This window comes from Electrona antarctica, assembly GCF_951216825.1.
Source record: "Electrona antarctica genome assembly, chromosome: 21".
NCBI classification, from domain to species: domain Eukaryota; kingdom Metazoa; phylum Chordata; class Actinopteri; order Myctophiformes; family Myctophidae; genus Electrona; species Electrona antarctica.
The window spans coordinates 16,807,164-16,821,612 of record NC_136802.1 but is presented as its reverse complement, the minus strand read 5'-3'; positions in this window follow the sequence as shown (position 1 = coordinate 16,821,612).

The following is a 14,449-nucleotide window of genomic DNA, read 5'->3' as shown; positions in this document are numbered from 1 at the left end:
GGGAATATAGCTTTCACTCAAGAAATTATTCTCACTCTCTCTCTCTCACACACACACACACACACACACACACACACACACACACACACACACACACACACACACACACACACACACACACACACACATACATATTTAAAAGGAATAGTAGTCATATCAGTCAAGAATGTTTTATGACCCAAGTTGGTTTCGCCTGACAACCAGCTAGCCAATCATAACGTGACCATCCCTACGCTATGGGAACGAATCTTTACCTCAACCTCATCCCCACCACGGGGGCGTTTGATATCTCCCTCCTCCGATCTTACCTTGGCTTGAAGTAGCATCACGCATACAATTGGGAGCGCTCAGTATCCTTTATTTGATGTCCCGACCACTTATTCTATAGTATCATTAAAAGTTCAATGTCACACAAAAAAATACAGAGGTGTGTGTGTGTGTGTGTGTGTGTGTGTGTGTGTGTGTGTGTGTGTGTTGCAGTCAGATCCTTCTCATGGTGAGGAAAAAAATGTGTATTTTATTCCATAATATATGGTAATTCAAAAAGTGAAACTTTCATATTCTCAATTCCATCATTGCAAGTGAAGTATATAAGTATCAATTTCAACTTGAACTTATACTCATGCTCTGTTGACTGTTGTCTTGACTATAGAGCGTCGCAGTCCCGCCTCCTACCCTGGACCAGGAAATGAAACCCAATGCATTATTCTCATAGACATTTCTTAAAGTATTTATTTAAAGACGGTTACGCCGCGGACAAAGCCAACTTGAGTCGTGACAACTCATGACAACACAAACAATATTTTGGACCAAACAAATAATTACAAAGAAGAAAAACAACAAAAAAAGTGTTGTAACCTGCCGTTTTTTTCTTCTTTCTAATTATTTGTTTGGTCAAAAATATTGTTTGTGTTGTCATGAGTTGTCACGACTCGAGTTGGCTTTGTCCGCGGCGTAACCGTCTTTAAATAAATGTCTATGAGAATAATGCATTGGGTTTCATTTCCTGGTCCAGGGTAGGAGGCGGGACTGCGACGCTCTATAACCTTGGCAGCAGAGAAACAAAAAATCAGGTTTACAAACATAAACATCAAATCGAATGGCCCTCATCACTGACAAGCTTGATGTAGCCAACTACTTAAACGTCTTCTTTACAAACATTGCAACAACGCTGGTTAACAAACTGCCCTCCCACTCTGGGCATTTTGGTGTAGAGCACATCAAAGCCTTCTACAAAAACCTAGGTGTTTGTAAAGATGATTTTAAACTGACAATGGTAACAACTGAGGAGGTACTTAAAAGACCCGACAAGGCCACTGGCCACGGCAATATTCCCTCCAAATTTCTCATAGACTCGGCCATCTCCAATCATAATCACCCACATAATAAACCTCTCCATCAAACAGGGACAGGTCCCCCAAGATTTCAAACTTGTAACCCCCCTGCACAAGAAAGGGAGCAAATTAGACCCCGGCAACTACCGCCCTATTTCTATTCTTAGGTCCATCTCGAAAGTGATGGAAAAAATAGTCTATGAGGTTGAAAAGTATCTTGCCACAAAAAAATGTATGTATGAATTCCAATCTGTCTTTCAGAACATCCCACTCCACTAACACATGCCTCCTCTATTTGAGCGACCACATCAAACACGAGGTGGATGCTGCTGGCAAATACTGCGGCATGGTTGACACAGTGAACAACTCCATACTGGTTAAGAAGCTAAAAGCAATTGGTTTTGATAGCACATCAGTGAGCACTGTGAGCTGGATGCAATCCTATCTGGAGGGGAGAGAACAGACTGCAATTTGTTCCTGTTCGCAGATGACTCAGCACTGCTGGTCTCGGACAGGAACAAACTGCAGGTTGAAAAGGCCCCTGCTCTGAACTCGGTGGAATCTGCACCTGGCTCGCTGATAAAAAACTATCTCTACACCTGGGAAAAACTGAATCCATTCTATTTGGAACAAATAGTAATCTCAGCAAGGCAGATGGCTTCTTGGTTAAAGTGGGTGACAATATTATCACACGAAAAGATAAAATTACCTACCTAGGTTCCATCCTGGAGGCTAATCTTTCCGGTGATAAAATGGCCACCAACGTAATCAAAAAAGTCAACCAAAGAACAAGATTCCTATACAGGATCTCCTCACTGGTCAACAAAAACATCTTGAAGACCCTAACAGGAGCCCTCGTACAAGGTTTCTTCGAATGCACCTCTTGGTACGACAGCACCTCTAAGGCCCTTAAAACAAGGCTCCAGACTGCACAAAACAAACTGGTCAGGCTACTACTTGGCCTCACTCCCCGAACCCACCTCACCCCTGCCCACTTTGACAGGCTGGAATGGCTTAGGGTTGACGACAGAGTACAGCATCTTGCAATGGGTCTGGTCCACAAGATTCGCTACACCACCAAGATACCCATGTACAGGTACCTGTCTAAATACTTCCTTAATGTCAACGAAGTCCACACCCACAACACCAGAGGGAGTTCAACAAACCATGTGCAACCCAGATTCGGCACAAACAAGGGACTAAATTAATGTCGCTCCTATGCCACCAAAATGTGGAACGCCCTACCAACAGTCATTAAGACATGTGAATCCCTTGACTCCTTCAAAACTGCTCTCAAAGGGCACCTACGGACGGCTGCAATTCGAAACTGGCCACCGTAAAATCACTATACAGTGAGGGGACAAAAGGGGTGGGTGGGGGCACCCACCCCTTTTGTCCCCTCACTGTATATGTTTTTTCCCCTTTTTTACCTCCTTTATGATGATTTCCTGTTTTTGACTATATTGAAGTGTATATTTGTACGTCTCTAAATGTTATGATGAATTGAAAACTGTGGACCCTCTTGTAAACAAGTGTAACGCTTTATGGTGTCGTCCACTCACAGTTAACAGTTTTTGTATTGAGTTGTGCTTGAAATGTACTGTAATTCTGCAAACTGTTACAATCAATTAATAAGACATGTGAATCCCTTAACTCCTTCAAAACTGCTCTCAAATGACACCTACGGACGGCTGCAATTCGAAACTGGGCCCCGTAAATAAAGTCTGAGTCTCCCCCACCCCCTTTTCCCCTTACTGTATAGTGTATAGATGTTTTGATGATTTCCTGTTTTTTGTTATAGAAGTGTATATTTTTGTACGCCTCTAAATACTCTGATGAATTGAAAATGGACCCTGTTGTAAACAAGTGTAATGCTTTATCATGGAGTTTTTGTATTAACCTGTGCTTTCGTTTGAAATGTACCCATTCTGCATACTGTTAATACATTTTCAATCAATCAATCAATCAATCAATCAATCACTCAAACAATCAATCCTCACTGATGCTCATTATAGATGACACAATTCAGTGTGCGTCTCATTGGTGGGCTCTGCTTAGTGCCTACCAATGACATCACTGATGAGATATAGTTTTTTCTCTTCCTACAGTAAAATAAGCATACTGAAATAGAAGTCATTGTTCTTGCAACAAGATTAAAAAATATAGTTTGAAATGACCAAACCTGCCTACCTGTCAGAAGAAAGCTACCTAGAAAGAAGCTATACTATACTTTCTTGGCATACTGGTAAATGCACACAATGTAACTTTGGTACTGCTTGGTCCAGCAGTTTGCGAGGCGGACGGACGGGCGGACGGACGGACGGACGGACGGACGGACGGACGGACGGACGGACGGACGGACGGACGGACGGACGGACGGACGGACGGACGGACGGACGGACGGACGGACGGACGGACAGACAGACAGACAGACAGACAGACAGACAGACAGACAGACAGACAGACAGACAGACAGACAGACAGACAGACAGACAGACAGACAGACAGACAGACCTTTGCCTTCAGCCTGGTGGAGATGATAAATGAATGTAACAGTCTAGATAAAACTGACAAAATATTAAAGAAATACTGGCATCTCTACATTTTAGCAGGCACGGCTCCAGGGCTTTACCCAGGGGGGTTTGGTTTCTATATAAACCAAAAGTAATTAGTAATTATCCCCTGCTCTAAATAGCCACTTTAGCCAGCCCCCCATAACCCCCCCAGTCAGTTTTCTGGAGCCGTCACTGACAGCACATTGTGATCTTGTAGAATAGATCATTGTCAGTGCACCAACCAGCAATACTATGAACCAGTAATAACACAACACATGTTTAACACACAAAGAAGTAAAATCAAACTGTTTCTTTTTCCTTCATAAGGCAAAGCATTCACACATTTAATAAAGTGACTTTTTTCGGTGATGAAATATTCTAAAACAAGTTATTCGTCAATGATTATGATTGCATTATATCGGACATTTTTTGTTGGTCGTACCAAACTACATACAATGCCGCCTTTAAAATGAGATGCTTTTCCTGAACTCTTAAGAACTCTTATATAATAAACACAAATACATAGTCAATATACGGTAACAACACAAATAGTAAAGAAAGAAAATAAAGAAAAGAAAAAAAAATCTAATAAAGAAACAATGTACCTTCAAAACATCCACAAAGAAATTAAAAAATATTTTTGTACATTTTAAGTTTGTTGATTGTATTGGTCCCAAGGCTATGAAACATCTGCAGGGTTTCATTACAAAATGAGACGGATCCAACGGAGACTAGGGCTGGGATGCAGAACCGTAGGAACCATTATCCAACGGAGACTAGGGCTGGGATGCGGAACCGTAGGAACCATTATCCAACATTGAGGAACCGGAACGGGTTCCATCACATTTGGAACCGTTACCGGAACCTGCTATACAATTACAATACCAGTGGTTCTCAAACTTTTTAAATTTCAAGGACCACCATAACTCAGTGTACAAATGTACAGACCTGTAAGCGAGCATGGAATCTCTTTTGCGTTTGAGTAAATGGTCACACCCCCCTTCTACTAGTAGTAGGGGATAAAGTCGTTTTAGACTGTGACAGAGGGGCGTCATCTCAAGCAAACTTAAGCCACGAGAGACACCACCGAGCGTGCTAAAGCGTGCAAGTTGCTGTGTCAAACGTAAGTTCACTTCCCCGACTCACCCCCTTTCGAGTTGCAATTATAGTAAATACTCGTCCCCCAGAGTCCCGCAAGTAGGGAAAGTCGCGAGAGGGGCGTGATACTTTACTCAAATGTGAAGGAGATTCCTGGCGGGTACCTGTAAGGGTCCATTCGGAAACCCACTATAGGAATCGTTAAAGGGAACTGTTAAGGAATCGAACCGTTAAGAGGGAATCGTTAAAAGAACTGGAATCGTTAAAATCCTGATGGATTCCAACCCTAACGGAGACTGGATGCGATGGAACACCTGTACTGACCCCTTGAAACTAACTGCCTGTCTGTCTGTCTGTCTGTCTGCCTGCGTATCTATCCTAGAGAGGCAAAGACCAATTTGTCAATAAAAAATGTCACAAACGTCAAGCGGAACATTGCGCTATTGTTCGCTCAGGATTAGGGACGCTATAGGGTCCATGTGGTTTTAACCAAACATTTAGTGTTTCATTGGATGAGATTTGTTCTGTTTTGAACAATCATCTTCGCTATAAATAAAGGCTGAATAAGTTTATCTCTCAAATTGATCGTCAGCAATGGCTTTTCAAGTCCATATAATAAGTCTTGCAGCAGAAATAGATAATAATTATTAATAATTACAGGACACAAGTTAACTGCTCTTTAGCCTCACGCAGACAATCTGAGATCCAGTGATGTAAAGTAACTAAGTACATTTACTCAAGTACTGTACTTAAGTGCACTTTTGAGGAACATTTACTTTACTGTTGTCTTCCCAATGTTCTAAACTTCTACTCCACTACATCTCAGAGACAAATATTGTACTTTATTCCACTACAATTATTTGAAAATCTTTACTAATTACTTTGCAGATATAAATTATTATATTATAAAACATACATTAATCACTTCAGCCCTATTTTATGTATAGGCTTTTGGAAAATAGCTGATCCACAAGCACACAGCGTGTCAAATCGCAACGCTTTTTGAGCTTGTAGATCTGCTATTGTAAAACATTTGAGTGGTGTTACTTTTGGTCAAGTATATTCTGATGCGAATACTTTTGTACTTTTAGTCAAGTACATTTTTGTTTTCCGCATTCCTTTTACTTGTACATTTTGTATATTGTGGTATTCTACTTTTACTGAGTATCTGAGTACTTCTTCCACCATTGATGATCCTATGTGACGGAACCTCCTAAAATTGTTTAAATTCTTTCATTCATCATTAAAGTGTTTCCACCCAGCTTTAGCTCCTTCATTGAATTTAGATCATGTCACTAGACGTATCAGAAGGCTTAGACAAACTGCCCTCTATTTCTTTGCAAACCATTCGTTATTTAATAATCATCTTTTTCAACATGCCTGCCTGAAACCAATGTCTTTCACCAAACCGATACACAGCAGATTCTATGGTAAACTCACTGGCAGTGGTTAGTTTACGTTATTTTGAAAATGTATTACCCAATTACCCAAACAACTGTCTGTACTCGTACATACACCGCCAAACAACATTGAGCAGTGACCCTTCAATGGCTCTACAGAAGTAAGCAGTTCATCATTTAGTAACATTAGTGGTAGAATTATTGTCGATATGAAATCTAAACCGTAAAACAGAAAGACAGTAGTTCCTGTGGTTTGCCTGTGGCTCTCTACTAGTGCAGAGGTTCTCAAACTATGGGTCGGGACCCGAAGTGAGGTCACGGGACTGAAACAATTAAAACAATTTTTCCCCCATTAAGTTTTCAAAAAAGCATAGCATGTAAATCCATTTTCTTTCTTATTTTGTTTGGTTAAATTCAGGAATGTTTTTTTTTCTTTTTTTTAAATAATAATATTTAAAAACAAAGTGTAGGAAACCAAAAAAACGAAACAGACCCATAAAAAATTGTCTGCGACCCAACCTTGGGTCCCGACCCAGTGTTTCGGAACCAGTGATCTAGTGTGACCCGGAATACTGCCGGTTTTCTGTTGTACCAGCTATAATAAGCTACGTACATTCACCTGGTATCGCAGATTTTAAACTAGTCCCTGAATAGACAGAAGGAAACCCAGTTGTTCTGTGTATAAACTGTAGAAAACATTGATGTTTCTGAGAATACATTCATGTGTTTTGGTATACTTTCAGGGAGTAGCTTCTTTTCCATTTTGGACACATATACCTGTACAGAATTTAGCAATGAAACCCTGAATGTTCTTATGAGTTCGTTGGGTGAGTTGGAGGCATATTAGACCAGTGGTTTTCAAACTGTGCACAATGCACACTATTGGACAAGTCACGATCTCAAGGAACGTATTGTTTGCCCTTGGGCAGAAACCTTGTATCTCCCAAAGGGCAATAAATCTTGGAATTGAAGCTCACTTCTCGTTCAGCCTGCTGTTCCTATTAATGGCCCAGCAGAAGTCGCTATTTCACCTTCTACCATTTGCAATACATCTCAATGTACCGGTATCTCAATGAGGTTATGGGCAAACTTTACAATTTATTTTATTACCTTAGTAAACCTTTTCACAAACACGTTATGTTTTAAATCGCTAGTTTAAAGTATTTCTTAAATCATGATATGCGTTTAGTTATTTATGGTTCCATTAATTTAAAAAAAATAACGATAAAGTCAGGCTTTCTACTGGTTCTACCGAGTGAAGAACCGCCCTCGCTGCGGTTTTAATTTTCGTTTGCATTTCAGGCCGGATATCAACTGGATATAGAAAGATGGCGGATTTGAAATCGCTGCAAAATAGGCTTCATATAGGTCTGTAGAAACCATTGGCGCCATTGTCCATTTCTTTTTCACGGTCTATGGTTTCTCCATATTTAAAAATAAATAAATAAGAAAACAAAAGAAATCCTGTATTATGTACAGGTATGTATTTGTTTTAGAGCATAGAAGTTGCCACTGTATAGGTAAATGAGTGTGCACAAAATACTGGTAAAAAAATAAATAATCGATAACCTTTTGTACAGTGTCACATATTGCAATAATGTGTGGTTGTCACAAAATCCCAAGGCACACCTGGACTTGACTCACGGTGCAGAGGCCCACCGTTTGAGAACCACTGGCCTAGACATTTGCTGGGGCCCGTTTAGCAAGGCATTTGACGTGTAGTTGTACAACAGTAGAAGACTGTAGTTGTACCGGTCAGCTCCCAGTACAACAGCAGAAGACTGTAGTTGTACCGGTCAGCTCCCAGTGACCAACAGTAGAAGACTGTGGTTGTATCGGGCAGCTCCCAGTACAACAGCAGAAGACTGTAGTTGTACCGGTCAGCTCCCAGTGACCAACAGTAGAAGACTGTGGTTGTATCGGGCAGCTCCCAGTGACCAACAGTAGAAGATTGCAGTCTTACTGGGCAGCGTCCAAGTGTGAATGTTGCTCTGACATTTCAGTAAGTGTTTAGCACCTTCCATTGATATAATAAATTAGTAGAATAGTTACAATACAAATTAAATCAGGCAAAGCCCAGTACAGCCTTTGCGCAGGACACAGAGAAAATGCAGTAAGTACAGAATCAGCCCAGAGTTTAGTCAGGTTCACAACGTCGCTCCACCAAGGGTATTGTGTTGCGTGCGGTAAACAATCAGTGTTTTGTCAATTTGACGTTGTATTGATTACAAAGGAATTGATTTCATTTCCTCACCATGGCAAATGCTGACACAGGTCACGTTCGTCGCAAAGCTCAGTGGCACTCCCCAGTGGAGGCTGGGCGTGAGGCTGCTCACAGATGGCGACAGAGAGAAAGCAGGCAGAAATGCAGCAGAATCACACAAGCATGACGCAAAACCAGAATACATATAAATCCTTCATACCTGTGTTCAGTGCAGCAAGCATAATATCAACAATAATATTCATGATAATTCATTATCTAACATTCTTATACACCGCACTGTGACAGTACCTTGGATTGGTAATGATCTTTACATCATCACTTAGTGTCTTTGTAAGTGCAGAAGATGGCGAGATTGACACGGGAGAGGAGTGAGAGAATGAGAGAAGAGAAAGAGTTAGAGAGGGAAAGAGAAGAGATGAGCGAATGGATGAGGAGGAGATGAGAGAGGGAGAGATAAAAGGGTTGGGTGAAGGGAGCGAATACTATGGTGGTGAAAATGAATAGTGTATTCTGAACTATGCACAAAAAAGAATTCCACACACTCTTATACTTGTAAAACTGTGATGTGACAATAAAGCTGATTCTGATACTGTTCCCCTGTATTGAGACATTTGTCACCTGTTCTTTCTTCCTACCAGGCCTGGATTAACAATGGAATTTAGTGGAGCTTGAGCTCCAGGGCCCACAGCTTGCAGGGCCCTGTGCGAGACTATGGTATAGCTGTTGCTTCCATCAAAACCGTATTCATAGGTCACTGATTTCAATGTAACGCAACACAGTAACCCCAGCTAGTGTTTTTGGTCGCCCAACAGTTTCTTAACCACTGACTCAAAAATAGCAGATCCAGCGTCGGGGAGCTATAGCCTTATGCCCTATGGGAGCAGTGGCAATAGTGCTGGCGGTGCGCTGAACGCACGCAAAGTGTTGTTCTTGATTGTGTTGCACACACGTGAATCACGTGCATGGGGTTATTTTGATTTGGTGTAGCGCCAGGGCCCACGGAGGGGTTGATTTGGCACTGCGAGTTCCTACTGTATATAATGTTATTTAGTTTACAGTACTGTCTCAGCCCCTCGCAAAGTCTAAACATCTGAATAACATGTCATCTATTTCAACTAGGGATGTCCCGATACACTTTTTTCGCTTCCGATCCGATACCACAATTTCTGTGTTAGCCGATGGTCTCGCTCATGGTCCGACTACCTCTAAGTAACTCCAAATCCTGAGAGTACAATACCCAACAATAACAAGCCCAATAATGAAGCAGAAATTAATGAGTGAGAAAGAGTGACAACTGATAGGAGTGAGTCAGAGAGAGGACTGATAGAAGAATAAGAGAAAGAAAGGAAAGAGTGAGACAAAGAGGAGTGATAGACAAGTGAGTCAGAGAGGGGAGTGATATAATTGTGTGTCAGAGAGATTAATGATAGAAGAGATAGAGAAAGCAGTGATTGAAGAGTGACACAAAGAGGAGTGATATACAAGTGAGTCAGAGAGGGGAGTGATAGTGAGTCAGAGAGAAGAGTGATTGAATAGTGAGTCAAACACCCCCTGTCAGGTGAAAAGAAGCAGCTTGGACTCCATGCATAGAAGGAAGCATGAGGTCAGTCCGCTGCCCCCCAGTTTGGCAGAGGAAGTGTAGCGGTATCAATTAGGTAATTGACACTTGGGTGAAAAAAATGGCTTGCAAAATCGTGGGGGAAAAAAGAGAAAAAAAAGAAGAGTGAGTCAGAAAGAGAGAGGAGTGATTGAAGAGTGAGTCAGAGAGAGAGGAGTGATTGAAGAGTGAGTCAGAGAGAGAGGAGTGATTGAAGAGTGAGTCAGAGAGAGAGAAGTGATATAATAGTGTGTCAGAGATAGCCTGGCTAATAAACCAGACTAATATCACACAACACTGTCGCGGTATATTAGATTCGGTCTGGTTTATTAACCAGGCTATGTCAGAGAGAGGAATGATAGAAGAGTGAGACAAAGAGGAGTGATTGAAGAGTGTGTCAGAGAGAGAGGAGTGATAATGGACTGGCAGGGGAGTGAGACAGGCCTTCAGGATGACCCCATCAAACCAAGGTATGCCAGGAAGGAATGTTTGACAGACGTAGACCCAGAGGACGTAGGAGAGACTGGGGGAGGGGGTGACCCTGAGGAGGGAGGAGAGTCTGGGGCAGGGGGTGACCCAGAGGAGGGAGGAGAGACTGGGGGAGGGGGTGCCCCAGAGGAGGAAGGAGAGACTGGCGCAGGAGGCGCCCCAGAGGAGGGAGGAGAGACAGGGTGTTTGAGAGACAGCAGCGTGGTGATGGGGAGGAGAGGAGACAGATCCCTCCACCCCGGCCTCTCCGACAGCGAGGGGCGCAGAGCGAGAGCGAAGGGAGCGGTGGAGGGGGCGTGGCCGAGCGCCCGGTGGGCCAGTTGTCCGTTCCTGCCACAGCGCTGCTGCTGTTGCTGTTGAGCCTCACCGTGCGCGTACGAGCGGTGCGTGTGCACGGCGTCGCGTGGCGCCGCACCAGAGGCGCTGGCGTGCGCAGGGTGCTTGACCTTGCAGTGCAGTCGCAGGCTGTCGCGGCGCTTGGCGCTGTACGGGCAAAGGTCGCAGGTGAAGGGTCTCTCGCCCGTGTGCACGCGCACGTGCTCCACCAGCTTGTTGGCCGTCCGGGTCAGGTGACCGCACAAGTCGCAGCGGTACTGGTTGCCCTGGCGATGGCCCTGGAAGTGCGCCAGGAGATCCTGTTGCCCGGGGAACAGCCTCTGGCAGATACGACAGCGATGCTCATTGGAGGAGGAGGAGGCGCCAGGGGAGGAGCTTACCGTGGTTCCTGGGATGGTGGTGACGGTGGCAATAGAAGGGGAGGAGCATCTGAGGGAGAGAGGAGGAGAGGATTAATGTCAAATGTTATATGTCAAGTTTGTGCGTGCGTGTGTGTGTGTGCGTGCTTGTGTGTGCTAACCCAGTCTCCCCAGTGATGGCTCCGCCCCCGGTAGAGTGTGTGTCAATGTGCACTCTCATCTCTGGCTCCTGATTGGTGGAGAGGCCACACACGCAGCAGTGCAGGGAGTAGGAGCTGAGCTCCCATTGGCGGTGCAGGGTCATGTGATCCAGGAACATGCCACGCCCCTCCGTTTCAAAACCACACACATGACATCTGAAGAGAGAGATTACATTTTGGGGGTAAATGGGTCAAGTTCAAAGGTCACAGAAAAGGTAAAAATCATAACACTTTTTCTGATGCGGAACTGACGTTTTTGGGCCCTATTCGGGCTGACACTGAGAACTCTACTCAAGATGTACAGCAGCCATTTGGGAATGTGTGTGTGTGTGTGTGTGTGTGTGTGTGTGTGTGTGTGTGTGTGTGTGTGTGTGTGTGTGTGTGTGTGTGTGCGTGTGTGTGTGTGTTACCTGTAGAAGTATGAACTGATGGTTCGATTAGAACTGAATGTTGTCTGACCGTCTGAGAGAGAGAGACAGAGAGAGTAATGGAGAGAGAAGGACACAGTGAAAGAAAGAGATTGTGAGTGCATGCAAGACATGAAGTCATCTCTCTTTTTGTTAAGATCACTCAGTGGTTCCGAAACGTTTGAGCCCGTGACCCAAAACAGAAATTAGACATTCTCCCGGGACCCAAACTAGTGAATATAGCAGATCTACAAGCTCATAACGCGGTGCAAAGCCACGCGTTGTGAGCTTGTAGTTCTGCTATTTTCACTACTGCTTTTCTTCTAATTTATGAGTTAGTGAAAAAAACATAGAATTTTGGTTTAATTCATGAAATGTTTTGCTTTTTTGGGGAATGTCTTTTGAAAATGTTTTGAAATAATACATTTAGGAAATAAAAAGGGGACCCATAACAATGTCTCTGCGACCCACAAATGGGTCCCGACCCACTGTTTGGGAACCAGTGGACTATAGTCTATACAGGGGTTTTCAACACGTGGTCCATGGAAGTATTGTGTGTGGTCCCTGACCATCCATTTAGTAATGTAGGATTTGTTGATTTAAAAAAATATCTTTCCACTAGTTGAGAAACTGAACTGAATGACCTGGTGAACTATGATATGATGACCGTCCATGTAGTCATTTACTGACAAGTTGGAAGTCAAGAAATTCAACAGAAAAAGGGAGTTAGAATCTCAAGAGGAGGAAGATTATTATTATCAGGAAATTATTAGTATCGTTAGTTGAGAACAGTTGGGTGCATTACATTATATTTGGAATATATTACTTATTACTTATTACCTTAATTTTAAAGTAATTGCGAACGCAATGAGCACTAACTATGAGACCTAGCAGAACATGTCTGTGTGTGTGTGTGTCTTTCTGTGTGTCACGCTGTAACACCACCCGCCCGCCACCAGAGGGCGCAGCTGTATCACACACAAAACACACACACACACACACACACACACACACACACACACACACACACACACACAAAACTTAACTTAAAGAAAAACTTAACTTAACTTAAAAAAAGAATTACTTAAAAACACACACACACATGCACGCACACATACACACACTAAAAAAAGAACTTACAAAAAAAGAGAACTTAAAAAAAAACCTTAAAAAAGTACGTAATTTATTCTAATTGTTATTGCAATTTACGAGCTGCGTTCGCTTCCCGCGTTTGCGCGTCTTACTTGTATATTGTATTACATATTACTGTCTTAGTAATACATTAATATTACAATTACATATTACTATTTTTTAAACATACGTATCATTCAATAAACTCACTCCACACAGCCGTCAGTTTTTTTGTACTTCAGTGGACTACTGAATCAAATTACTGTTGCCCCACTGTTTTGACCTTTAACTTCTGGGCCACATAAACCCAGTGATGGAAGAAGTGCTCACATTTTTCACTTGAGAAAAAGCAAGTCAAAGTTTGGTATTCAAAATGTACCAAACGTAAAAGTACTCATTGAGCACAATGTCCCATGTTAAGTTTCTAAATGTATACAAATCTATTGAAAATAGCCGATCTACAAGCTCACAATGCTGGTGGGTCAGCTATTTTCAGCAAAGACTGTGTACAGCGGGAAAGAAAGAGTGGTAGTAGTATAGAGCCCTGTGGGACCCCGGCCAACTAAGTCTAGGGTTTAAGTGGTTCATGAACAGGTCGTCTGACGTCTGTAAGACAGACTGAAAAACGTGTGTGTGTGTGTGTGTGTGTGTGTGTGTGTGTGTGTGTGTGTGTGTGTGTGTGTGTGAGACTGTGTGTGTGTGTGTGTGTGTGTGTGTGAGACTGTGTGTGCATGCGTGCGTTTTACCATGTGGTGATCTGGCAGTGTCAGGCAGACTGTTCTCAGAGGCAGGAGTGGCTGTCACTTTAAACAAAGGACTAGTGCGTGGGCACACACACACACACACACACACGCACACGCACACGCACACGCACACACACACGCACACACACACACACACACACACACACACACGTTTCAAATGAAAGGAACGCAACATGAACAGAATGCACACTATCTTCACTTACATCATGCTATACTTTATTTATTAGTCTACAACATTTCGGTCACAACGACCATCATCAGGTGTAGGCCTATCAATTAATTAATCACTTCAATAAAAATGTAATAGAAATAGTTTTCGATATCATCATCTTCAATATCAACAACAACAAAATCATAACCATCATACCTGTTTGTTTTGGGAGATGTTCTCTCAATCAAATGGTTGTTGGCTTTACTGACCTTCTCTGTAGAGAGACAGACACACAGACAGACAGACAGACAGACAGGTTATACTAGTGCTGACACACACACACACACACACACACACACACACACACACACACACACACACACACACACACACACACACACACA